The sequence below is a fragment of the Oryctolagus cuniculus genome, chromosome 18 (genome assembly GCF_964237555.1).
Source record: "Oryctolagus cuniculus chromosome 18, mOryCun1.1, whole genome shotgun sequence".
Lineage (NCBI taxonomy): Eukaryota > Metazoa > Chordata > Mammalia > Lagomorpha > Leporidae > Oryctolagus > Oryctolagus cuniculus.
The window spans coordinates 45,255,165-45,281,875 of NC_091449.1; positions in this window are offsets into that span (position 1 = coordinate 45,255,165).

The following is a 26,711-nucleotide window of genomic DNA, read 5'->3' on the forward strand; positions in this document are numbered from 1 at the left end:
TGATACTACTGTGAAACAAGCAGTATAATGTCCTGAGGAGTGATAAGATGAAAGAACATAATGATTATCTTGATGAGTAAGAATGTTATAAATAGCTAATCACCACTGAGTGTTTATTGCACTGTAACTGTTCTAAGAACTTTGAAAGATGAGTTAATCAATATTAGTCTTTCAGGTCCCCTTTAGTAAAATACAATTCAATCCAATTAAGTAAAATGAAATGCTGGGTAATACGCTGGCAAATTGTGTACAGCAATATTAGGAACCAGGACTTGGGAAGCAAGGTGGAAGCTAGGACACACATTCTCTCCTCTGTGACCTTACCTTCCATTCTTTCCCCTTCCTCCTCCTCCTTCTTCCCCCCAAATTCTCCTCTTCTGTTTTATCTTGCTGTCCCTTCTCTCTTTCCTCTTTCCCCTCCTCCTTTATTTCCTTTCCTTCCTACCTCTGTATCTCAGCTATCCTAAATACACACACACATACACACACGTGCATACACACATGTGCACACACATCTGTTAGCCTGCTTTGGGCTTCAAATAAGAAAATGCTTGTGGTAACTAACATTATAAGAACTTCTGTGGCAGGTAAGCCTCCAAAATGTTTTATTTAGACAATCACATGTATTACCATCCATTTTAGTTTAGTTTTATGTCTGCTCTGACTACTTCATGTTGTTTCGAAGTTAATATAGTTTGTTGATAACTTCAGTTGTTTCACAAAGTACATGGACACACGGTAATATGCAGAAAATAGACATGATTGTCTCTTCTGAATAAAGAAAAAGTCCACAGTGGAATGCTTTTCATAAATTTCTGGATAGAACTAGGACATACTCCCATTTCAGAATCAATTGCTAGGCTGAGTTGAGGAAATCTACTTTTCCAGGCACTTCAGGTGTGGGTAAGGGGTAAACATTTGGCATAGCAGTTAAAATTTTGCAGTATGCCCATTCCATACCACAGTGCCTGGTTTGAGTCCCAGTACTACTCCTGATTGCAACTTCCTGATAATGTGCACCTTGAGAAGTGGAAGGTGATGGCTCTAGTAGTTGCCCCCCACATGGGAAGACCTGGATTGAGTTATTCTCTCCCAGTTTTGACTTGGCCCAGACCTGGCTATTACAAGCATTTGGGAGAGTGAAACAGTGTGTGAGAGATCAATCTCCTGCCCTTTCTCTCTCTGCCTTTTGAACAATAAACTAAATAAAATAAATGAAAAATTAAGCAAACAGGATGCAGGTGCATTCCAGGACAACACCTGCAGCAGGGCGATGGGTTAACTGTCAATGAAGAGGGTTTTGGGCAAAACACCAATAACACTGCAAATCATATAAACATTCTTTCTCAAACACTGTATTTGAAGGTTCATGTTTTTAATTGATCTGGTCTAAATAACACAGGTAGTGGTTGGAGGAGGTAAAACTGGAACTCACAACTGACCCCAGAGTTGAAGCTTTTAAACAGTATCCAGTAAAACAGATGTAAATACAAAATCTTTATGAATGTATAGTAATACCATCTATAATTAACCTTAACTTCTATCTCAGATACCTTTTTTTTTAAAAAAAAAAAAGATTATTTGTAAGGCAAGGTGGACAGAGAGGTAGAGAGAGAAAGACAGATATTTTGTTTGATGATTTATTCCCTAATGCCCACAACAGCCAGAGCTGGGTTAGACTAAAGCTAAGACCCAGAAACTCCATCCAGGTTTCCCATGTGGATGGCAGGGACTCAAATATTTCAGCCACCAAGCCACCATCTGCTGCTTCCCAGGCATTATTAGCAAGGAGCTGGACAGGAAGCAGAGTATTCAGTGCAAGATCTGGCTCTCCAATATGTGTTGTGTAGTTAACCTACTCTGCTTGCCACAACACCAGCACCTCATCTACCTTTAATTTACAAAAGTATTTGCATTTGCCTTCTGTCCATAGGGATAACAGCAACCAAGGAAGGCATAGCCTGTGACTTCCCCTCTGTTTGGAAGCCACTGGGTAAAACGAAGGGGTCTGAGAGGGATCATCCTGTGTGCTAAGTGATAATTTGAGAAGAAAAGACATTCTCCTTGAAGTGCAGAGAGTCGATTCTCTCTTGGCTCGTTAGAGGCAAGTCAGAGGGGGCAGAATTAAGTGACAGCTAAAGGAAAAATCACATGTATCACAGGAATGAGAAATCCTTGTGGCTAAGTCAGCTCTCCACAGTTAGGCTGCTCTTTGATGTTGGCAAAAGTTTCCCTAGTGGGAGAGGCAAAGGGAAAAGGGCAGGAGAACAAAGAGATGGCTTCACTTACCAGGGCTAAGTAAAAAAGGGTAAAGCACATGTATCTAATATTTAATATACACTTCTCTTCCTAGGAGCTGGAATGTGTTTATAAGCGAATGTATAAGCAGCTGAAGCAAAACCTCTAAAATGAGCTGAAAGAAATATAGAAAAGAAAGTTGACTTACTGAAGGGATTATAAACCCTTAGGGTGCGTCAAGTTGCAACAAGAACCTACGCAGTGCTGAAGTGAGCTTCTCAGAGATTTTTTGTAGAATTGTTTTCTCTAGTGCATGTAGTAGTGCATGGCTCAGTTCCCCCACTGATGGACGAAGCATTCATTTCTCTAGCAGTTGAGAATTAGAGTGTGGGCTGCTGATGGCTCCTAACTGAATTTTTCACCAGGAATTAACCTTGACTGTGCCCAAATGTATTCTCTCTGAGTAAAAATTGAAATCCAATGGGAGGTCTGTGTGGGAGTACAGATGCTCCCACAATTCTGAAGACAAATCCCAGTTCTGAAACGCTGTAGGAACAGCTTTAGTCTCTGCTGTGACTGCATCATATTTCAACTTGCCTCCTGCGTAGTCTAGCTGCCTCCACTCCATCACTGGTGTTCTTCCTAAAAGCAACTCATCAACCAGTTTCTTGCATACAACTCTTTCTCTCAGAGTCTACTTTCTCTGAAAACAGACCTACGAAACATACCCATAGTGAAACCCACTTCTTTAAGTGTCCATATGCCTGTGTCTGATGGCTTCCTGAGATGTGGGACACTCAATGCTTTACTCAAAAGAATTCCAGATAAATCAGTATGGTTGTTCAGTGGACTTAAAACATATTTGTTAGACTTTTGAAAATTCTATCCATTGATGGACTTAAAGATGTCATAGTCATTATATTACCATTTCTATTTTGGTATTTGTTTAGCTATTGTCCCACTAGTAGCCTTGCATGATGCCACTAGACATCTTGATTTGGATTAGATATCCTTTGTTGTATGTCCGCAGACCAGCATTTCCATAGTTGTGTATTCAGTCTCCTCATTTTCACTGTGCTTCTTCTGTTTTCTAGTCTGAAGGCAGAATAATCTATTCCCGGTAAGAATCTGATTGTATCTCACCTCTTGCCCCAATTCACATAAGTGCATTAACAAAATTGTTGTCTGCCTCCTTTGACTCATCTGTAATGTGATCTATAAGTATCAGAGGCTACTTTTCTGGTCTCAGCTTTCTTTTTGTGGTTCAGCTACTCTGGCTCTCTTATAGTTCCTGAGATTTGTCAGGCTTCTCCTGTCAGTATATTTCACACATGTGGTTCTTCCCACATGAGGTCTCTCCTCCTGCCCCAACCCTTCTCCACCGCCTTTTCAAGTTCTGCCTTTGTTTACATCCCTCCAATCACCACTTGCAAAGCATGGCCTTTCAGCTTCCTGGTGAAACCTACTCTTAGGTCCTATGCTCTTATAGAAATTTGTACTTTTTCTCAACAACTCATGTGGTAGATTTGTCTTATATAAGGTTTCCTCTAAATAGACTGAGATGTAGATTTATGTATATTGGTGAATATGCTCTGGTTGAAATAGTTGAGATAAGATAATGAGAGATTAGGGTGTATCTGAGACAGTTCTTTACAACTGTTCTTATACTCTCTCCACTGTATGTGGTCTGAGCCAGGATAGGTTCTGATTTTGTGAAAGTCAGTGCTCATCTTTCAAGGGAAATCCCTGGAGAATGATGCACCTGAAAACCTGTAGCTATCAATACTTCCAGAAGCTCTGAGAATGTGTAACTCAGAACTGAAAGAGGGAAATAAAGAACCAGGGAATGGAGATACACTTAGGAGACACTTGAGTGGCATACTTTGCATCATTTGATCCACTCCTGTCATATAATAAATTCTAGAAACATCTGCTCCAGGATTCTGGCTAGTCTAGTTTCCTGGGACATTTACAAGAGGAAGGTCAGTGGCCAAGCTATATGCCTTAGCACTAATCTTGAGGCTACAACATACACTCATCTTCTTCTTTTACTTAGCTTCTACTCAGCCTTGGTTAGCATCTCCACTGGTCTGGTAGCTGATGTAGTCAAGGGAACCAGACCCTCATCCTGAAAGTCTAAGCTCTTAGTGATCTTGTTTTTTTTCTCAGGCTATGTCTGCTTTATATATCAATATCCCATCAAATCTGGGCAAGAAGGTATTGAGAGATGTGACCATAGATCTTGTAGACGTCAGACATATTCTTTGCTACCTTATGGTATGAAAACAGCCCCATGTCCCCCTGATAATAAAGGGCATGTAACCCAGCCAGGATGCTGATTTCTCGATTTCCAGGTAAAGGAATCCTGAAGTAGGTAAGTGTTGGCTATAGGTGAAAGTTGAATGGGATTCTTAGGATATCTAACTGTGCATAAACTCCCCAAATGGCTCACTAAGACTGATAATGTGTGTGGCCTCCCCTACTTCTACTCCATTTTTCTCAGACTCATATCTTCAACCTATCGGATACCCTGAAAAACATTGATGTACAGTGTCCTAATGGATTAGGTCTTATATACTCAGAGGCTGCAATTCCATAATTTTTTCATTGATATGTTGGGCTGACAGTCTCTGTGGTACACACACCATTGGATCAGCAACTCAGGTATTTCCCTATGGAAATAATACATTTTTTCCTAAAGTGGGTGTGTTGGTCTGATGCGACATTACATAGATCCCTTGTTAATAATTCAAACTCTCTATTTTCTTTAGATAACTGGACTGATTGAATCTCTGTAGACAGGGAAGGGAAACTGACACACAGTGCCAGTTTTAGGAAAGATGACCTTCAGCCTCTTCTTTGGTAGGAAGGATTTATTGTAAACACTTGTGACTATATGACTGGATCATGTTCAAAGTAATGAGTGGTACATCAAAAGTTCAGTGTGGGTCTCAGTTAATGGTCATGCAGACATCTGAAATCAATAGCTAGATTGGCTTTGACAGGTGGTATCCCACTGGCTGATTTGTAACCTCCATGACTGCCATTATGGCTAAATTCCCAAGACCATTCATAATTCTAGCACTGGGGTGGTCCATGGTAGAGGCAGGCCAACATTGAATGGGAAGGGAATGTATTTTTGTTGTTTAGTACTTCTTTCATGGTTGCATTAGCTTTCTATTTCTGCTATAAACTTTTTCACAAAATTGGTTTCTTAAAAACAATGTCAATATGTTATCAAAGTTCTGAGAATCAGAGATCGTAAATGGGCATCAAGGGGTTAAATTCAAGATTAAGCAGGGAACTTCTGGAAAAATTGGGGGATGACTTTTTCCATACTCTTTCCAACCTACAAAAGCTACCAAGGGTCTTGACTTAAAGTTCCTGCCAGCAACCCCCCCATTCCAATTTCTGCTGTGTTCATTATATCTCCTTTATTACTCTCTTGCCTTACTCATTCACTTATTAGGAGCCATGATGTTATGTGTCCTCAACCCAGATAATTCAGGATAATCTTACCATCTCAGTATCCTTACTTGAATCACGTCTTCCAAGTGTCTCTTGCTAGGTAAGATAAAATATTCACAAATCCCAGGGATTGTGATGGAGCTGTGATTGTAGTGAGACAAAGTCATTTTTTTCTGACCAAAAGGCAGATATATTCTATTTTGTATTAACAAATGTGATAAAGATATTCACAATGTGCTGACTTGCATGAATTCATTTAAATATCTATATTCCAGATCTTTTTATTCCTGGTTTTCCATGGTCCATGGATGCCTTAGTATAGCACACACAGACATACTGAGCCAAGTTATCTGTGACTTAACCTGAATTCACAGTGTGATGGTTAGAGGTGTGAGGAATATCTTTATAGGCATGCATATTATCTTGCAAGATAAGGCTCTGAACCATCTCCAAAGATAAAGGAAGCAACATTCTTCCACAGGGAACAGGTCACCTCTGTGGGCCCAGAAACTTGAGAGAAATATGGAAATTTAAGATTTATATATGCAGAAACTCATATAGTCCCATCATATGTCTGGTTTTACTTCTTAACTAGGTCCATACTATAGTTGGATTAAAATGGAAAATTATTCTCTTAATACATTTAGTATGAAATTCACTTTTTCATATCTTCAGGGTTTAGAAAATGAGTCTTTTTACAGGCATCCATGAAAGTCCAAATTGACTTTCACACTTAGCTCTTAATTGTTGATGGCTAACCTTCAGCCTACCATTGTCTTTCAATGCACATCACATAGTTTTCCTAACTACAACATAAATCCTGTTGTGCTTATCTTTACTTTATTTGGGTTACTGCTCTTGCAAGCATCTTTCCTTCCACTAATATCACTTCTCTGTACATCACAGGTTGATGAGTCCCTTAGTCTGATGGTTGTAGTGGTGGTAGTGGTGGTGTTTCCATTCTTTGCCACAAGCTGGTGTGCTTTTGTTTGTCAGCCTGTCCAATAGTGATCCATTTCTGAAATCTTATTTGAAAGTCCGATTTCTAGGACCACTCAGGAAATTGCTTTTAAGCAGTTTATGAGGGAAGGAGGTGTTGGGGCTCTATCTTTTGTTTGTATGAGAAGTGAAAGAGGCAGTGTGTAGAAGAAGGAAGTGAACAACATTATACTAAGAAAAACAAATAAGAGGGCCTCCACCGATTCCATAGGAAACTCTAATGTTATGACGTCCTTCAGAGTTCTACAGTTCTAAAATAATGGGGAATGGAATTTATATTCCCCTGACTCAGCCACTTACTTCAGGCTACATTGATCAGTTTTAAGTGTGGATTGCCCTCGGGGAGGGATGGATTTTGACCTTGACTGAAAGGGTCCTTTCAAGCTGAAGAAATTCCTGGAAAATGACTCAGCTGAGGGTTGTGCCAGCAGTTGGAGGAATGGGTGTCTGTCTTGCAAGAGTTATCTGGCACAACAATGCATCTGTATGTGTTCACTGAACCCTCTAAGTCAAACACCTACCTAGAGTTCTGTGTACTGTGTCTATACGTGAACGCATCCATACTAAACTTGCATCTTGTTATCACCCAAAGCATCAATTTTCTTTGGTGTACTTCTCTCCATTAAGAGATCTAAAACTTCTTTTAGGTAGACATTATGAAATGTTTGTCCCAGATTTGTTGTGCAAAACATAGCTTTGACTATGAAGTAAAACCCAATAAATTTCAGCTTATTGATTTACATATTAGATAGGGTGATGAATGAAGGATGATTATTGTACCAACAGTGCAAGCTCAATTATTGGGTAGCACTGCTGATTATAGCCACAGTATTGAGAGTTGTGCTGAAGAAACTATGCCATGAAGGCTCATGTAAATGTAGTTGGGATGTGGGCAGGCCCATATACAACAATCATGATAATGTTGTAGACCATGATCAGAACTTTAAGGCCTTAAACTAGAGTTGGGAAATAGGCAAAGTGACAGAAAAGACCAATATACAACTTTGCCCTCCTGTACTTCCACATCCTTGCAGTGAGGCAAGATTGGGTGACTAATTCCAAGCAGTAAAATGTGCACACATTTATTTCTATTACCCTTAGACAGAGGTTATAATCAACCTTAGCACAAGTCTCTACTTTTTATCTTCTCTCCTTTAGCTACTGAAAAGGGGTTAGTAATACAGATGGTGCAACAATCATGTGGCACAACCTTTGTCAGCCAGGGTCCCTTGGTGATAGTGATGAGCACAGCCCTATGTTGGCATGTGTGATAATTTTAGAGTGAGCAAGAAATGAATTTTATTGTGCTGTGCAAATGAGATTTGGGGATTGTTGGGAGCATAACCCAGACTACCCAGTGTATTACAGGGAGTGTTGTGAAACAGGCATAAAATTAGCACGGACAAAGCATCATCAACATATGGAAAAGAGATGAAAAAGTTGTATTTTTTTTAAGATTTGTTTGAAGTGCTCTTTCCGAGACAATGAGCAAGAGCCATATTAGCTAAGAACCATAGATATGGGTGACATAAGAGGGCTATCCACAGTAAAAAACAGTCTGCTAGATAAAAGTCACTGTAATGTGTAACATACTGAATGACTCTATCTATCATCTGTCTCCTGAACACAGACATAATATTGTCAATGGTGTACCTGCTCTTAATCTTCGCTCCTCATCTTCCACCTAATTCATGATATTACATAATTTTGTGACTGCAGAGGGTCAAGTCTGCCTCCTCCCATACACAAAGCAAAGTCATAACTGTCATGACTTCAAAATTACATTATGTAAAACATTTTACAGTTATTCCAATATGAATAATACCTTTCTAGAACAGCAAATATATACAGAATTTTTATTAAGTTTTTATTTTCAAACGAGGATTTGGCAACCCAGACACCATTACTGATGTTCCAGAATTAATGTCTTCAAGCTGTAGTTACCACCAGCAGTATAATTTTTCAAGGACTTATAAAAACCTTTTAACTCCTGTCATGGTTCAAGTGGTTGGCAGGGCCTGAATTTGACTTTGAGCTTAAGATTTGGAAAATCAAGGAATTCAAAGTGAATCTCAGCCAGCATCCCTTAGCCTCCTGTGACTTTCCCTTCAGCCTATAAATGGATCCTTTTTTTGAAAGCAAGCCCAGATTTCCTTAAAACATGTTCCAGTCTCTTGAAATTCACTAAGGGTATATTTCAAATGGAGGCTGCGCTTTTCTCTGCACCTCTTTTTGGATTACCCTCTTTGTAAGCATTCCAATTCCCTTGTATGGGTTAGTGCCACTCTTGCTGAGTACATGTCATGCCCATCATTACACATTTCAACCAGACTCCCCAGATGAATTGCAGTCTGACTTTCCATTGGCCATATGTCAAAAGAAAGCTATACAGGGTCAACTTCCTTGAAAAGATCTGCCAACTGGTCTACTGGCCTCCTTAACACAAGTAGAATTATTGGAATCAAAAGAGAGGATGAAGGTCAATATCGTGGGCTCCATTTCCTTTCAAAGCACTGCTTTTCACATCTTTCAGGGAGTCCTTCTGAAAGGTATTTCACACGTTTCACTGTAAATGGACATTAACTAGGGATAGATTTACAGTATTAACATACTGACTATTTCAGTCTTTAGTTTCAAAGATGTAATCATGTAATCAATTATACAAACTAACCCATTTCTATCATACAAATTTCTTTATTTTTATTGAAGTGAGATAATTACTCCTTATATTAGACATATATCTCTCTGAATGCTACTAAAGCACCATTGCATCTGCATTGTTGGCACATACATCCCATTCCTGTCTTACAGTGAGCTTTCATTCATCGACAAAAGTCCTATGATGTTTCATCTGAATGGCTGGCTATGCAACCACAGTGGATTCATCTCAAACAGATACAATTTTTTCACTGAATGCAAGTTTAAGTCTGTACATTTATTTGCATTAAATTTAATAATTTCAGCCTGTCAGGATCTGATGTTTGGTATCTGAACTATGCAGCCTGACTCTCGTAATCTAAAAAAGTCTGATGTGTGACCACACTCAAGTCATTCATCAAAACTGGAAGAGAATGGTATCCCATAAATGTATAAAATGTTTATGTGACAGAACTAAAAATAAAAGGCGTGAGAAAAGAGTCCTTTAGTTTATCACTGGAAGTGAACTTACATGGGCATTGGTGGACACTAAAGAGCATCCTGTCTAAAACTTATTTTGGGCTGAACTGTGTGAAAAAATATCATTCCAGCTCTGCTTTCACAATAATACTATAAAGAAGTGTTGTTGCCTCTTTTACACATGAAGAAACTAAGGCCCAATGAAGTAAACTTTCAGCAAAATCACACAAGCCAGGTAAACTAAGAATAGATGTCCCCAGGTTTTTCTACTCCTACTACCTGCACTTTATACTTTGGCCACTCATAATGACTTATAGTCATTGTCCAATCCATAAGGTTTTTTTTTTTTAAGATAAATTTATTCATTTAAAATGCAGAGCAACAGAGAGAGAGATGCAGAGAGATCATTCATTTGCTTGTCCACTCCTCAAATGCCTGAAACAGCCAGGGCTGGAACAAGCAGAAATCAGGAGTCAGAAACTCCACCATGGTTTCTTATGGGTGGCAGGAGCCCATTTAGTTGAGCCATATCCCCCTGCTTTCAAACGTGCATTATTAGGAAGCTGAATGGGAAGTGGTATAGCCTAATTCAAAAAGGATGCTGATGTCACAAGCCAGTCCCAGCACCACTCCCAGCCAGCTCAGAATTTTTGATGAGTATGTTTTTCATATCCTATTCCCACACTTCGGAGTTCCTTGTCCTATTTACCATGACTTTTTTTTTCACCCACAATTTCCTATTTGCTCTCAATGCTGAGTTTGTTTCATTTCTTCACTCCATAGTAGCAATAAAACCAGTTGCTGTGAGGATTCAGAGATAGTATGCATGTAATGCTCTGCATATGATTTCAATATTTATATCAGTGTCACTACATTTTATTTTACTCTCATAACATTATTTGAAGCAGATATTGTGACCCATTTGACAGACTTTTAAATGACACTGAATACACTGCTTAAGGAAACTTGTAAGATATGGATAGTCTTGACAATTGGTGATAGTGTATTTTTTTAAAAGATTTATTTATTTATTTGAAAGTCAGAGCTACTGACAGACAGATAGAGCGAGACATCTTCCATCCACTGGTTCACTCCTCAAATGGCCACATGGTGGTGACTGGGTCAGGCCAAAGCCAAGAGCCAGGAACTCAATCCTGGTTCCTCATGTGGGTGACAGGGGCTCAAGCACTTGAGCCATTATCTGCACTCCCAGACATATTAACAGGGAGCTAAATTTGAAGTGCAGCAGCAGGGACTTGAATTGGAGCTCATTTTGGATGCTGGCTGGTGGCTTAACTTGCTGTGCCACAATACTGGCTCCAGAGATGGTGTATTACATGCTAAGAGAAATAACTGAAAGAAAAATCCAATCCCCTTACCATGGTTTGCTACTCTCTGTGTCAACTTATCTATGCTCACCTCTTCAACTCATCTCAGATCTCTTCTCCCAGGCTTATGATACTGTAGCTATTGACCTCCCTGCAGTTCTTCAAATGAACACAGCTGGTTCTCACATCGGAGCTCTTGCCCTTGCTGCTTATTCACCTTGGTTATTATAGATCCATCCCATCATATGTGTCTGTTCAATTCACAAATTCCGTAAGCACTCAATTCTCAACTTAAATCATTGTTTTTGAATTCCCAAATAGTACTCCTACCATGTCACCCCATTTAGCTTCATTCATCATTCATAGAATCATAACAGTATTACTCATTTATAGGTATACTTTTTATTGTCTATTTCTGCTTCAAAGTTAAAAACTCTATTTTAGTGGGAGCTTTGCTAATGTTATCTGCCACAGTACCTTTAGGATATCTTTATCATAGTGTACAGCAGAATCTACTACATTTTAAAAAAGATTTATTTATTTATTTGAAAGGCACAGGGGGAGAAAGAGGAGAGAGAAGGAGAGAAAGAGAGAGAGAGAGAGAGAGACAGAGACAGAGACAGAGAGACAGACAAACTGACTTTCCATATTCTGGTTCACATCCTGAATAGCCAAAATGGTCAAGGATAGGCCAGGCCAGAGCCAGGAGCATGGAACTTTATCTGGGTCTTCCACGTGGATGGTAGAGGCCTAAGAACTGTGCCACCTTCTTTTCCTTTCCCAAGTGCATTAGGAAGGAGCTAGATCAGAAGTAGAGAAAACTAGAACCAGCACACATATGGGATGCTAGCATTGTAGCTGGCAGCTTAAGTTGCCGTGCAACAATATGCCACGACATCAGTCCCAACATTTGTGATGAATGAACAAAGAAATAGGTATTTTAACTGCATGGGGGTGGCATATGAATCTTAGCAATCATGAAGGAAAGCTTTCTGCAAAAGGGAGAGTATATTAGATTACTTCAGAAAGTCTGTGGAAAATGGAATTAAAAATATTTTGGTGGAAGAAAAAAACTGAACTCCACATTTATGGGGTACTTCATAAAGTTCATGGAAAAATGCATATTATGAAAATACTATGCATACATTTCAGATATATTTGCACCAAAATAAATTTATCTTACAATTCCTACTTACACAAACTTATAAGGCTTTCTGTGAGAAAATACAAATCCAGGAAGTTGTATGGATCACTAGTGTTGCTTGTTATTATTATTATATTTATATATATATATATTTTTACAGGCAGAGTGGACAGAGAGAGAGAGAGAGAGAGAGAGAGAGAAAGGTCTTCCTTTTGCTGTTGGTTCACCCTCCAATGGCCGCCATGGCCGGCGCGCTGCGGCCGGTGCACTGCGCCTATCCGAAGGCAGGAGCCAGGAGCCAGGAGCCAGGAGCCAGGTGCTTATCCTGGTCTCCCATGCAGGTGCAGGGCCCAAGCACTTGGGCCATCCTCCACTGTACTCCCTGGCCACAGCAGAGAGCTGGCCTGGAAGAGGGGCAACCGGGACAGAATCTGGCGCCCAGACCGGGATTAGAACCCGGTGTGCTGGCGCCGCTAGGCAGAGGATTAGCCTAGTGAGCCACGGCGCTAGCTTATTTTAATATATTTAAAATATTTCTTCTGCTATCTTCTCTTATAAGGGTCCCAATTCCACCAACAGAGCCCTGTTTTCATGACCTCATACAAACTTAATTACTCCCATAGATGTCCTTTCTAAACAGTATTGTACTAGAGTTCAAGGTTTTAACCCATGACCTTCGGGAGGACAAAATTCAGTCCATAGCAGGGCATGGTTATTAAAAGGTGAAGAAGGAAGAAACTAATCCAAACAATGAAGGTGGGAATGCACAGATCACTGGTGCTAAACTGTGGGGGATTTTTTCACCCTTTCACCTGCCTCACAATATGCAGCAGTTGGCAACATCCACAGACATAACTATTCCTCAAAATAGGGAGGAATGCTACTGGTATCTAATAGGTACAGGCCAGGGATGCTGATAATTAATTGTGCAGTACACCAGACAGCCACTCAGGACAAAGGGGTATCTGGCTCAATAATGCCTAAGTTGGGCAACCCTGGTATAGAACAATGACCTTTTCTTAGCAGCACAGTACTTCCCCAGACTACAATATATACATTTGCTTAGTCTCTTCTCCCTGCAGCTTCCGGCTCTCTGATTTTTCTGTTTGGCCACTTTCCCCCCAGGATACAGTGAAGTCTTCCGTGGAGATTTTGAACTCCAAAGCCTCGCATCTTCCTTGGAGGTGCTGCAATCAAAGGTCAGCTCTGCTCTGGTCCAGACTCTGTGGTTCAGCGCTGGAGAGGGCCGAGGTCACACATTATATTATCAAGGAAGCAGGGCTGCCTGAGTGCAGCACCACAGGTACTAACTATAGAGCTGGAGAGCACTCAAATCCAGGATGCAGAGATTCAGAAGTGTAGGTTGAGAGAGCGCTCAGATTCTGCTGAAGCTGGTGCGTTGAGCATCCTCTGTACTTCATCTGCCTGCTCATGCACTCCCTGGTGAGTTCAACAACCCTGAAAAATTAGAATTGGCTCAATTCGACCAGCTCAGCGGTGCATGAGTACCAAGGGGATTTTTTTTTCCTTTTTATTTGACTTGCAGGAAACTACCTTCAATGAGATTTTATAGTCTCTTGAAGCCCGGAGACTTTTCCCCCATACTTTTGTCTTGTAATGTCCTGATAAAAGTATAAAACAAAACTTGATGAATTTCATCCAATTTGAGCTTCCTCATTTATAGTAGCCTGCAAGAAAATGCTGGGCACATTTCATTTCTAATGATTTAATTCTAATTAGTATTTATACTGTCTTCTAATTCCAATAATACACTGCTAAATGAGTGTAGAAATGTATTTATTGATTCACGCATGAACAGTATAACATCATGCATTCAGATGTTGTTGAGATAGCTAGAAAGATATGTATTCACACATTTTCTAAATTTTCCCACATTCTTTGATTATAATCCTTCTTTTTATATTTCTTACTGTGATAATGAGTCTTCTAAATTGCTATTTGTAATAAATTTTGAGCAAGATTATTCACTTTTCTTTGTATTTTTTTATTTTATGCTTTGAATGTGGGAACCTACAGAGAGCTACAAATTGAGAGAAACAAACATTTCAGAGAAAACAGACCTCCAGAGCTTTGGAAAGAGCAAAGAATTGACAATTTGAAGGGCTTCAAGTATGCCAAGTGGCCATCATAACTCACTTCACATTTCAAAAGGGAAAAAACAAATCAAGATTTGAAGACTTTACAGAGTCTTTTGTTTACTGAGTATGTTTCATCGTGTGTTGGATGTAATTATTGTTATAATTCATTTTTAAGAGCAACTTACTTATCTGTCATTGAAATGTATAATTTATAATAAAAAGACTAGTTAACTCAGTTTATAAATGAGTGTTGGCAGAATGAAGTATGCTCTGCAATATCGTAAGCTTGTCAGTGGCAGAACTGGCAGAACTGTGTCTCAATACTTATTCCAAGGTATCAGGCACAATCCTACAATTTTGACGGTCGTGTTATAAGAATAGAGAACTACTGGCAATTAGAAAGCAAAACAATGTCATCATTCTTTAGGACAATCTGCTTAAGAGTCGAATTTGATTTAAATCTGAGGAAATAAAAATTGAAAGAATGTTTAGAGATCACCTATTTATATTACTCAGTTTTTGAATTAGAAAATGATGTCTGGAGTGGGGAAAAACATTCAAATGCTTCCAAAATGCACTTTTCTACCTCTAATTTCTTGAGTATTATTATACCTTTAAAATTAAGAAAACTATCATTTATGTTGAGCAGGAAAGAAATCTATATGATAACCAATAATGGATTCTCTATTTGTTAATGAATAAAGTGTGAATTCTTTGATCCAAGATTTCTGTCTCTCCTCTTATTTTAATATACTTTCAACAGAATACTGTTTCTTCCATTTTGGGCTTTTTAAAAACTGGAACTTAGCTGCAGTGTTATTGTATATTCTAAGTATAAAGCAGCTGTCTCTTTTTAGAATTCTATTTAAACCAAACAACCAAACAGTTTCAGATAGCTTATAAACAGACATATGTCTTATAAGTTATCTAGAGTGATAAGAATGACAAGCAAAAAGGAAATCAAAGTTCTCTCTCTTATAAATAACTTTTCTGACAGTTGTAGGTTTTCAACCTTCCATATTTTTATAATGAATTTACACTTTTTATATAAGCTATCCAAGGTATAATTCAGGCTATTTTATATCACTAACTTGTCAATCATTTACCTTCCAAAATTCCATTTTTTCTACAATAAATTTAACTAGTTATTCACATACTCAGAATAATGAAAAATGTAGAATTTCAGCTTCTGAGATAGCTCAAAAGTGTTCAAGAACATGTGTTAAATTTCTGAAAATGGAATGCCTGAAAATGATATATATCTGTCATCTATCATCTAGCTATCCACATCTATATCATCTTTCTTGGACATGAAATTTCCATTAAACAGAAAACCAGGTGTTTTCCTTCTGCAAAGTTTTAGCAACAAATATATTAGACTGGAAAATGGAGTTTCACTTCCTCCATGAAGCACTCAAAAAGGAAAGCGTAATCAGTGGAGATGCAGTGACCTAAAGAAAAGAATGATCAATTGTTCCAAGAATATAAAGAATATTCCTATCCTTTCACCAAGTTCTTTTTAAGGTAAATTGGTGTAGGATAAAGAGCATGAATTTGGATCCCAGTAGAATTGTGTATGTAGAATAACACTGCAGCATTCTTCCTGTTCCAAGAATGTGATTACATTGTCCCACTTCTGGATCTTTCCACTGTATTGGCTCTCTTTGGAATGTTCTTCCCCATGACTTTGACCTTGGAATGTTTACTCCTTAATAAGCACATTTTTACTTACATGTTCCCGCTTTGTGGAAGTCTGAGTGTAGCAACCTTTCCAAAGAAGATTTATCATATATTTTCTATTAGTTTGCTCTGCAAATGTTCATTGCCTCCATAATATAAACTTAGAGGAATACTGACAAAAACTTCAAGTTGTAAAACAAATAAGCTCAGGTCCTACATTGTGGCATGGCAGGTGAAATTGCTTCCTTTGACACTGGCATCTTATAACAGAGAACCTGCACAAGCCTTGGCTGCTCTGCTTCCAGTTCAGGTTTCCTGCCATTGTACCTGGGAACAAACCATAGGATGGTTCAAGTACTTAGGCCCCTGCCACCCATGTAGGAGATCTGAATGGAGCTCCAGTCCTCTGGTTTAGGCCTGGCCTAGCTACAGCAGTTACAGCCACTTGGGGAGAGAGCCAGTGGATTGAAAAACCTCTCTCTGTCTCTCCCTTTCTGTCACTCTGCCTTTCAAATAAATAAAATAAACCTTTAAAAAGCCCACATAAACTTTAGATAAACATAAATTTTATCAGTAATTTGCTCTGTGACATAAATGCATTAATAGTGTTCCTGGTCTTGCCCAACATTCTTTCATAAAGTAGCATTGCTACTTAAATAAGCTGCCTCATTCTGTCTTAAAACATCTGGAAATTATTTTCACTTCATTTGAAAAAAAGGTTTAATGCAATTAATAGGAAGTCAGTTTACACAGCACCTGAATGCCTACAATGGATCTAACAGACTAATGGGCACCACATTAATCCATGATATTACACAAGTAAAATAAAGTGGTGCATTTGCTATTTTTGTTTGAAATCTGTTAAACAATTCTATGTAAGTGCAGGTGATTGATGAATAAAACATCACTGATCAAGCTGGCTGCAACTGAATTTTGGTTTAATCCTGCTGGCTTAATTTGGCTTGGTGTTTTTTTTTCCCCCTTCATCTGATGTTTTCACCTGAGGTGGATAAATATATATTATGCATAGGAGAAAATGAGCAACATAAATTTAAATACCTGGAATCAGGTGACAAATTCAGTTGATTTCAAATATTATGCTTTGGTTAAGGAGAAACATAAAAATAACTCCTCATCATAACCCCTGGGGAAAAAGTCCCTGGACACTCTAAAACAAAATCTACCCCCTAAAAAGTGTAAATCAGTAGATTAAGGCATTTTCTTCTTATCCATGTTATTATGCTTGCAAAATCACACAAATTGTTATTTAAATTTAGAAAAGTACAAAAGGTTGTTCAACATTCTTTTAATAAAGATGAGCTTGAACAATGATTTTTGGTGCAGGGGAAGAAAATGTAAAATTTTAGTAAGCCAGGTGTCATTGACAGCTGAAGAAACTATCAAGTCAGTCATATATCTCATGGCATGTGTCTGTCATAATAGAACAGTTTGGTTTTTTCCCCTGCATGATTAATATTTTGTATCTAAATATAACACTTTTTTTTGACAGGCAGAGTTAGACAGTGAGAGAGATAGAGAGACAGAGAGAAAGGTCTTCCTTCCGTTGGTTCACCCCCCAAATGTCTGCTACAGCCAGCATGCTGTGCTGATCCGAAGCCAGGAGCCAGGTGCTTCCTCCTGGTCTCCCATGCAGGTGCAGGGCCCAAGCCCTTGGGCTATCCTCCACTGCCTTCCCGGGCCACAGCAGAGAGCTGGACTGGAAGAGGCGCAACCGTGACAGAACCCGGCACCCCAGCCAGGACTAGAACCTGGGGTGCCGGCGCCGCAGGCGGAAGATTAGCCAAGTGAGCCATGGCGCCAGCTAGATTTTTTCTTTATATTGATGTCCTTTAAGGTCCAAAGCTGTCTACATGATACACAGGAAAATTATTGCATGAAGAAAGAACCCCTTCCATGAATCACATTACCTATTTTTAATTTCATTATAATTAATGTAAATCATCACTGTTCCCTTTAATTCTGAAAAAAAATTGTTTAAGTAATTTAAAATTGAGGAGAAATTCTCAGACCTTTCTGTCTCTTTTCTGTTCTAATGTTCCTCAACAAAAGAGTGAATATCTATAAAATTAGGACCTTATAAAATTATCTGGAACCATAAAGGTAACAGCAAATAAAATCAGTATTATTTTTCTTAATATATCTTAGCAAGTGCCACATAGAAAAATGTTTAGATTAAAAATTTTAAGACCTATGAAAGAAAATTCTATGAGTTTAGCTTTAGCATAGCTGATTATTATACATGAAATGTGATCTTTATCTGCTGTGCAAACCTTCTAGAAATAGCCATTACTTTTGTTACTTTTACTCTAGGTAACACTTTATTCCCTAAGTATTCATTAGTTTTACATCATATTTTTTACTTAATTTTGAAAGCACATGATTTTTCTTTTCTTGAGGTGACATTTTATTATTAAAAGAATCAAATTAGAACCAAATACAGGCCCAAAATCTTATTAAAATTAAATATTTTAATAAGTACACTTATTAAGCAATTATAAAATCCCTACAAATTATATTTCTATGGGTTTGGAAAAACCTAGAAAATACCGATGTATAATATTTCATGTACTATAGGTCTAAATATAATAAAAATAATGTAATTATACACAAAATAAGTAATATATAAATATTTAGAGGCAGAGATGGTAAGACAATAAGAGATACTGAAACAGTGTGGCAGAGAAAGTATAATTAAAAAATAGTACATCAAATTTATTTTTTTCTTGAAATTATGAAATAATTACCACTGAATCAAGTCATTAAAATTCAATATTTTACATTTTTAATTTGTATGTAATATGGACTAAATACATATTTAGGCAGGAAATCAAAGTTTTCATCAATCTGTATTTTACATGAGTTAGTCACATGCAATAGCTAAAATAATGTTCATAACAGTGAAATAAATAAAATATTTTAGAAAAATTAATGATTTTAAAAGCCAACATGTGTTGATCATTTTATATAAGTGTATTGTGCTTTTGCATAATCATATCATTTGGTTTTTATACCACTAGAGATGGGTTATATCATAACTCTCATTTTACGCTTTTACATAGTCACACAACTATTAAGTTCAACCTCTGAACCAAGGAAGTCTTATTTCAGAATATATGTTTTAAACATTCCTCAGTACATTTTATATCTCATTTCTTATTGATTGCACATTATTGTTTGGAAGCTTACTGAACATTCTGAAGCCTTTTATAGGGATATTGTAGGTTGTCCTTACAACGACATAGTGAAATCTCCAAACCCTGGTACCTATGAATGTGGTCTTACTTGAAATAATCTCTGCAGACACAATTAAATGAAAAGGAAGTGCTAATTTACCCAGATTAGGCTGGGTTGTAAATACAACACCTGGTGTCCTTATAAGAGAAATTTGAAAGCCCAGAGGAAACACAGGGAAGGCCAAATGAAGATTGAGATTGATTTAATGCAGTGGCTAGTCAAGTAATGCCAAGGGTTTTTGAGAAACATTGGACATTAAAGCCTCAAGCCATGGAAAGGATTATGCCCTACTGATACCCTGATTTCAGATTTTTTGCCTCCAGAACTGTGACAAAATCCAATTCTGCTATTTTGAGCCACCCAATATATGGTAGCTGGTTACAGAGCCTGAGAAAACAAAAACAAGTGGTCATTGATCTAGTAACACTTGACATGTGCATATAGAGTAGAAGAGTGGAGACAAAAACTATGGCAGGCACTTATTATTTGATGTGTTCAGGAGGTATTTGGGAAGCTTTGAGTCTCTCAGTTTACAAATGAATTACAAGTAATAAGTTGGCTTTAATGTCCCATGTCTCATCCAAAAATTTAAAATATATTGCAACAATTTCAAGTTTATCTTGGATGATGTCACTGAAACAATTACAGAGATAAATAGCTACAAACTAAAGGAACTGTATAGTAGGGTCAAGATGGAGCAAGAGAAAAATAAAGAGATATATGGTGGGGGCTGGTGCTGTGGCGCAGTGGGTTAACGCCCTGGTCTGAAGCACTGGCATCCTATATTGGCACTGGTTCGAGACCCGTCTGCTCCACTTCTGATCCAGCTCTCTGCTATGGCCCGGGAAGGTAGTGGAGGATGGCCCAAGTCCTTGGGTCCCTGCATCCCTGTGGGAAAACCGGAGGAAGCTCCTGGCTCAAGATCAGCACAGTTCCAGCCATTGTAGTCAATTGGGGAGTGAACCATCGGATGGAAGACCTCTCTCGCTCTCTCTCTCTCTCTGCCTCTCCTCTCTGTGTAACTTAGACTTTCAAATAAATAAATAAATCTTAAAAAAAGAGACATGAATTTTTTTTTTTTTTTGCATTTTAGGAAGAGAAAGGAAGGGGTCTGAGAAGTCACTAGAGAGACAGATTTAGGGTAAGACTTCAAAGATTTGGCAATATTTAACAATTGACAAAAGAAATTTTATCCTTAAACTGAAATGAAAAAATAGTGGGGTAAAAAGATGTCCCCTCTAGGGCTGAATGCAAAAATGCTTTTAAGTCAGTTTACAGACACATGATCCACATTGGAACCCAAATTAGTGTAGAAGGATATGAACGTTATGAGGATCAAATTGGAGGCTCTGTGTCAGCTTTAATAAAAATGAGTAAATAAAGCCAGCTGGTTATGAAGGAAGGGTTCTTATATGTGATTATCTGATGATAACTATCATAAAAGATTCTGCCAGAACCAAAACCACAAGCTTACAGAGAGGCCGCGGCAACCTTACAAAAAACGTATTTCTACAAGGATATCTACAGCCACTGTCTGTTCTACCTCAGGCTAGTGTCAAATATCAGATGTAATTCTCTTCATTCTGTCCTTTAAAAGCCTGCTCTTGCTTCAACCTCAACAAATATGACCATAATGTACCATGGCATGTGTATTGCCAACACAATGCTCAGCTATTCCCAAATTAATATATTTATTCTTTACAGAATTTTTTTTTTGTTTTTGTGTCTGTTTTTAGATTCACACTAGCTTTAAAGGTAAGAAATGGGTCTTAATGGCTAACAATGTATTGGGAAAGAAAAATCTGTGTAATCACTGATTTAAAATATTTCTCAATGCAAGAGAGACTGTGTTTATACAAACAGATGTATGTACTCATAATTCTGTGGCTAGATCATCTTGGCAGAGGCTGGCTGAGACATTAATTTATAGAACTGAGTCATACAGATTGTGCTAGTGGTGTTTAATGTTTTGAGTAACCACAGCTTTACTTATATTTCATACCACTTTCAGCAATAAGCCTACAATCATCTTGTTAAAGAAGATTTATTCATTTTATTTGAAAGGCTGAATGATAGGGAGAGAGTGAGAGCGAACACTTCCATCTGCTGGTTCACTCCCCAAATGTCCACAACAAACACTCCAACATTGGGATGCTGGCATTACAGGTGAAAGCATAACCACTGTGCAACATTGGCCCACCTACAATCACCTTCACTGATTTGTACACATTTTTAGAATGGTTACTGTATGTTTTCTATTAAGACTACAAGATAGTCAGCAGGGCGGCTCACTTGGCTAATCCTCTACCTGTGGCGCCGGCACCTCAGGTAATTTTTTTTTTAACTTTTATTTAATGAATATAAATTTCCAAAGTACGGCTTATGGATTACAATGGCTTCCCCCCCATAACGTCCCTCCCACCCGCAACCCTCCCCTTTCCCACTCCCTCTCCCTTTCCACTCACATCAAGATTCATTTTCGATTCTCTTCATATACAGAAGATCAGCTTAGCACACATTAAGCACAGATTTGAACAGTTTTCTCCCACACAGCTGAATATTGATACACTATTGGCCAATTAGCCAAAACAAACAAAAAAAGAAGACCTAAATTAACAAAATCAGAGAAAAAAAGGAAATGTTACAACAGATACCACAGAAATAAAAAGAATCATTAGGAAGTGCTACAAACAGCTATGGGCAAATAAATTGGAAAATCTAGGAAAAATGGATAGATTTCTGGACACATACAATCTACCAAAATTGAGTCATGAAGACAAAGAAAACCCAGATAGCTCAACAACCAAGACAGACATTGAATCTGTAATACAATCCTCCCAACAAAAAAGCCCAGGACTGGGTATCCCACTGTTGAATTATACCAAACATTTGGAGTAAAACTAATTCCAAATTTTCTTAAACTATTCACAATAATTGAAAGGAAGATAATCCTCCCACACTCCTTCTATGAGGCCAGCATCACCTTAATCCCCAAACTAGGGGCTGGTGCTGTGGTGCAGAGGATTAGACCACTGTCTGCAGTTCAGACATCTCATTTGGATGATGGTTCAAGTACTGGATGCCCCACTTCTGATCCAACTCCCTGCTAATTTGACCAGGAAAGCAGGAGAAAAGGACTCAAGTCCTAGGGCCCCTGCACCCACGTGGGAGATCTGGCTGAACCTTCTGGGTCCTGGCTTCAGCCTGGCCCAGATTGGGCTGATGCTGCCTCTGGAGTGTGAACCAAATATTGAAGATCTCTGTCTCCTCTCTCTGCATATGTGCCTTTCAAATAAATTAAATAAATGGTTTTTAAAATTACAAAACCAGAAAAAAAGACAAAGAAAAGAAAGAGAACTATAGACCAATATCCCTGATGAACATACATGCAAAATCCTCAACAAAATTCTAGCTAATCGAATCCAACAACAGATGAGTAATATCATTCACTTGGATCAAGTGGGATTTATCCCTGGCATGCATGGATGGTTCAACATATACAGATCAATAAATGTGACACATCATATTAGCAAACTGAAAAAGAGAAATCATATGATTATCTCAATAGATGAAGAGAAAGCATTTGAAAAATACAATCTCCATTTATGATAAAAACCTTAAGCAAATTGGGTATAGAAGGCACATATCTCAACACAATCAACACAGTGTTTGACAAACCCACAGTCAGCATCCAATTGAATGGGAAAAGCTGAAAGCATTTCTAAGATCTGGAACCAGACAAGAGAGTCCACTTTCACCACTGTTATTTAATATAGTCCTGTAATTTCTAGCCTTAACTATTAGATAAGATAAAGAATCCAAAGAGATACAAATGGGAAAGGAAGAAGTCAAATTATTTCTATTTGCAGATGATATGATCTTATATGTAGAGGAACCAGAATACTCCACTAAGAGATTATTAGAATACATAAGAAAATTTGGCATAGATGCAGGATAGAAAATCAACAAACAAAATGAATAGCCTCTGTATACACAAGTAATGCTATGGCTGAGAAAGAAATTTTAAGTTCAGTCTCATTCACAATAATTATAAACAGTTTTAAATACCTTGGGATAAATTTAACAAAGGATTTGAAAGATCTCTATAGTGAAAATTACAAAACAAAAACACAGACAATAAGGCAAAAAATAGGTAAATAGGATTATATCCAGTTTAGAAGCTTCTGCATAGCAAGGGAAACAGTCAACAATGCAGCAATCAATAGAATGGGAGAGGATAATTTCACATTATACATCTGATAAGGGATTAATATCCAAGATTTATAAGGATCTCAAGAAACTCAACAATAACAAAGCAAGAAATCCAATTAAGAAATGGGCTACAGGCATGAATAGACATTTTTTGAAGGAAGAAAGACAATTGGCCAACAGATATATGAAATGATGCTCAGGATCATTAACCATCAGAAAAATGCAAATAAAAACCAAAATGAGGTTTTTACCTCACACCAGTTAGAATGGCTATCATTCAAAAATTAAAAAAATAACAAATGCTGGTGAAGATATGAGGAAAAAGGTACTCTAATACAGTGTTGGTAAGAATCTAAACTAGTACAACCATTATGGGAGACAGTATGGAGATTTCTCAGAAATGTGAAAATTGATCTAGCATATGACCCAGCCATTTTTCTTTTGAGAATTTATCCAAGGGAAATGAAATCAGCATATGAAAGCGTTATCTGTTCCCACATGCTTATAGTACCTCAACTCACAATAGCTAAAATATGTACATCATTTGATGACTGGATAAAGAAATTGTGGTATTTGTACATGAAGGAATACTATTCAGTCATAAAAATGAAATATTGTGTTTTGCAACAAAGTGGATGCAACATGAGACCATTGTGTTTAGTGATATGTCAGTCCCCAAAAGAGAAACTTCATATGTTTTCCCTGATGTGTGATAACTAACATATAGAGCACAAAAAGGTAATATATAGGAGAGAAATTGACATTTTGATATTTGATTATTATTTATAGTCCTATAGTCTTAAGGAACAGTGGTTTTTCTGTTTACTTTCTATTTACTACTTGTTGAGTTCTTTATTTAGCATGGGGATAAGCTTCTAATTATGAAGAGAACTGAAAGTATGCCATTGTAAAAATGCAAAGAAAAATAAGAAAAAAAGGAAGAGGGAGTGTAGGAGTGAGTTGGGGAGGGTATGGTAGGAGATATCATTATGCTCTTTAAACTGCATATATGAAGCACATGAAATTTGTCCCCTTTATATAAATGAGAATGTTTTTAAAAAGGGATTTGAGTTACCATTTATATTTTCTTATTCTTTTCATGTAAGCAAGTTCTAGGTTTATATCCTGCTTTACAAAGACAGTTTTATCAGGGATGATATTGTGGTGCAGCAGGCTAAGCTGCCTCTTAGGACAACTGGCATCCTATATCAGAGTTCTAGTTTGAGTCTGACCCAGTTTCCTGTTAATGTGCTTAGGAAGGTGGTGGAAGATGGTATGAGTGTTTGGGTCCTCAGCACTCATGTGGGAGACCAGTATGGAGTTCCTGACTCCTGGATTCTTCCTGATCCAGACCTGGCCCTGGCAGTTGTGATATCTGGGGAGCGAACCAGTCAATGGAAGATTCTGCACCCCCCCCCAAACCTCTCTCTTTCATCTTTTTAAATTTTTGTAATTATCTTAAAACATTTTATTTAAAGTATACAAATTTTATGTATTTCATATATACAGATTTAGGAACATAGTGATACTTCCCACTCTACTCTCTCTTGCCCACCCTCCCACCTTTCTTCCTCCTCCCTGTCCTATTCTTACTCTTAATTTTTACAAAGATCTATTTTGTTTGTTTTATATTCATAAGATTAACTCTACACTGAGTAAAGAGTTCAACAAATACTATGAAGAAAAAACACTGTTCCTTAAAAGTAGAGACAAGATTTTTCAAGTCAATCTATAAGTAAATAAACCTTTTTAAAAAGACAGCTTTAGTGAGATACACTGATATACAAGAAACTAAATTTATTTAAAACATATACTTGGATGATTTTCACATCTGCATGCATCCATGAAACTATCATCAAATCAAGATAATAAATACACCCATTATCTCTACAAGTTTCTTACTGATCCCCCACACCTTCTATTTAAAATTGTGGTAAGACTTAACGTGAGATCTATCCTTTAAACATATTTTAAAGATACGGTATTGTTAATTGCATACAATGTTGAGCAGAAAATCTCTAGAACTTACTCAACTCACATAAATGTAACATTATACCCCTTGAATAGAAATTCTCCATTTCTCCCTGACTTCTAGTCCCTGTAAACCACTATTGTACTCTATGATTTTACATGACTTTGATCACTTTAGATACTTCATATAGGAATCATGCAGTATTTCTCCTTCTGTAATTGGTTATTTTATCTGACAAAACATCTTGCTGTTCATTCATGTTGCCACATATAACAAGACTTCTTACTATCCGAAGGTTACATAGTGTTCCATTTCATGGAAAAACAAAATTTTATTTATCCATTCATCCACTGACATTTATTTTGGTTCATGGTTCAGGTCCAAGGTCAAGGAGCTGCATCTGGTCATGGCTTTCTACTGCCAGAGTCCCAAGGAGGTACAGATCACCACAGAGCCACAGACAGGGAACTTGCATGCCTGTATTGATCTATCTCCTTCTTATACAGCTACTGATATTCAGTCCTGAGCGATCCTCCCTGATGACATTATCACTTCCTACAGGTTCCAGTTAGAATACGTTTGCATCCTCTTATTATCTCATGATGGGGATCAAACTAACATAAATGTAGTACAGGATAGTCAAATCATAGGAGCAAATATCTTTTCAAGATCCTGACTCATATTCTTTTGGATATATTTCAACAAGTGGGATTGCTATATTATATGGTTGTTTTATTTTTTAATATTTTGACAATCTTCCATACTGCTTTCCACAGTGGCTGATATTTGACATTGCTACTGATTGTGAGTGATGGTTCCAATTTCTCCACAACCGTTTACAACATTGTAATGATTTATTTTGGCTTTTGTTTTGATTTATTTTGATATCAGCCATCATAGCAGGTGATATCTCATTGCAGTTTTCATTTTTAATTCTCTGATGATCAGCATTTAGCATCTTCCCACATACTTAATTGTTCAATTGAATGTCTTCTTTGGAAAAGTGACTTCCCAAACCTTAATTTATTTTAATTGGATTATTATTATCATTTTACTATTGAGTTGTATGGATTTCCTATATTTAGGAATTTTTAAAATCAAATATATGGTTTGCAAATCTTTTTTTCTATTCTGTAGGTTGATTTTCACTTTTATTTTCTTTGCTGGTTAGAAGCTGTTAAATTTGAAATAGTCACTCT